Source organism: Nomia melanderi, unplaced genomic scaffold (genome assembly GCF_051020985.1).
Source record: "Nomia melanderi isolate GNS246 unplaced genomic scaffold, iyNomMela1 scaffold0548, whole genome shotgun sequence".
NCBI classification, from domain to species: Eukaryota; Metazoa; Arthropoda; class Insecta; order Hymenoptera; family Halictidae; genus Nomia; species Nomia melanderi.
In genome coordinates this window covers 30,001-32,369 of record NW_027475662.1, presented here as the reverse complement: position 1 = coordinate 32,369, position 2,369 = coordinate 30,001, and the positions used below count along the sequence as shown (strand labels likewise).

The 2,369-nt window shown below is 47.0% G+C and overlaps 1 non-coding gene across 1 annotated transcript; it reads left to right on the top strand.

Annotated features, from left to right (window-relative positions):
• The first annotated feature begins 240 nt into the window (after positions 1-240).
• Positions 241-395, top strand: LOC143176443 (5.8S ribosomal RNA). The gene has a single exon (XR_013000992.1). It is a non-coding gene; the product is annotated as a 5.8S ribosomal RNA (ribosomal RNA).
• Positions 396-2,369: the final 1,974 nt, after the last annotated feature.

Genomic DNA, 2,369 nt, shown 5'->3' with positions numbered 1-2,369 from the left:
CGTCTTTCGCGGGTTTTTGAATGCACTATACGCCCGGAACGTCGAGAAATATATACATATTACTTGAACGTTTTTCGTCTCGAAGGCTTCGGTGTCGTCTCCAAGGCGACGCCTGAATCTCCTTCGCGCGCTGGTCGGAGATTCAGGTATCAACTTTTATCTTCTCTTTGAAAGAAGAGAGATATTAGGTCGAACAAATGAGAATAAAATTATATATGTGAAATATAAAATTTATACGATTACCCTGAACGGTGGATCACTTGGCTCGTGGGTCGATGAAGAACGCAGCTAATTGCGCGTCAACGTGTGAACTGCAGGACACATGAACATCGACATTTCGAACGCACATTGCGGTCCACGGATACAATTCCTGGACCACGCCTGGCTGAGGGTCGTTTACGTACCATACACTGCTTGCGTAGCTCTGTCAAATCCCCGCCGTCGTTCACCTCTTCGGATCGAACGTTTTTTTACCGAAGGGCGCAAAGAACGTTTCTGAGTCGGGTTAAGAGAAGGATGCTACGTACGAGCGAACGATGGGTGTCTCGTCGGCGTTTGTCGCGGACACGCGAAAATTCTGTGAATTTCACGGACAGTGTACGTTCTAGTTGTTGCAAAACGATCGGAATCGTTTGTATGGACTCGCGTGAGTGTTCGCGGCGTCGTGCGTCGTTCAATTACGACCGCCCGCGGATACCGCTCCACTGCGATATGGATCTGAGCGACAACTTTTTCGGCTGTTCGTGAGATGAACGGTTTCGTGTGTTTAGAAAAATTTTTTTTCCCGCGCTCCCGACGTCACCTGAAATGATGCGTCAGAGGTGAAAGAAAATATTAAGAAGTCGAGAGAGAGAGAGACTACACACGTTTTATTCATATTTTGTATACCGTGCGTGAGACGGATGTGCACGACACGTCGTATGTCGGTATATTACCGACTGGCCCCAGGGAGATTGTTTTCTTCCTCTCTTACGAATGAGATGTACGTTTCGGAGGATCGTCGTTACCGAAACACACGGCAAAACGAGACTTCTCGCAGCAGAACCTTTATACACAATACACATCGACTCTTTTTTACCCCGAGAGAGAGAGAAAAGGTGTATTTCTTTTTTTTATTTTTCGAATTCGACGCACGAACGCTTGACGACTGGAGAAAAACACGGTGTGTGTTAAAATCGTGCGGGACGAGCATGCGTATTCGTAACGGTCGAATAGTTCTTATTCCCCGTCGTCGCGTGTCCTCGCTGGACCACCACCGTGCGCTTCCGCCACGTTCAGTTGAATTTCGAAATATATATATATAAAAAGAATCACCATATACTCTCTTTCGGGAGGTGTATTTTTATCGGTTTCTGCTATAGAGAAGAGACGGAGATCGTGTTGTGAGGTGTAACGTTTCTGTATCCCCGTTTCGGAGGATCGTCGTTATCGGCGGAACACACGTCAAAACGAGACTTCTCGCAGAACCTTTATACACAATACACATCGACTCTTTTACCCCGAGAGAGAGAAAAGGTGTTTTTCTTTTTTTTTTATTTTTCGAATTCGACGCACGAACGCTTTGACGACTGGAGAAAAACACGGTGTGTGTTAAAATCGTGCGGGACGAGCATGCGTATTCGTAACGGGTCGAATAGTTCTTATTCCCCGTCGTCGCGTGTCCTCGCTGGACCACCACCGTGCGCTTCCGCCACGTTCAGTTGTATTTCGAAATATATATATATATAAAAGAATCACCATATACTCTCTTTCGGGAGGTGTATTTTTATCGGTTTCTGCTATAGAGAAGAGACGGACGATCGTGTGTGACACCACGTGGTAACGTTTCCGTATCCCCGTAAAATACGTTTATCTTTTCTCGTAGAAAAGAGAGAGGAAGAGGCAGGAGCTCCTCTTTGGCGAGGCTTTCGAACGTCGCGTCCCGTCCGCCGGAATATAATGATATAAATATATAACCGCCGCCGACTTTGTGCGAAAGCGTTGAAACGAACGCGTCGGTCGCCCCATGGTGTGTGTTTGTCGTGTCTTCTTTTCCTCTTCTGCACTTCTCTTCACTGTCGATCGCGAGACCGCGCGAGATCCGCTTCGGTCGTCCAGTCCCCGAAAATTCTTCTCGGACGGGCGTTAAAGTTAACCGGAGCGCGAGATCGTCTAGCGAGAGTCTTTTTCGCGATCGAGTAAAATGTGATAGAAGAAGGAGAAGAGTGTAAAAAGAGAATATAGACACGCGACGCAGCAGAGACCACTGGTGAGGCGCATAAGACGCGTTCGCGAACGATTTTTCGCGACGATACGGAGTCGCGCGTGTCGCGGTATATTTATCATTTATATACGTTATAATATGAATATTGTTGTGTTCGAACGCACTC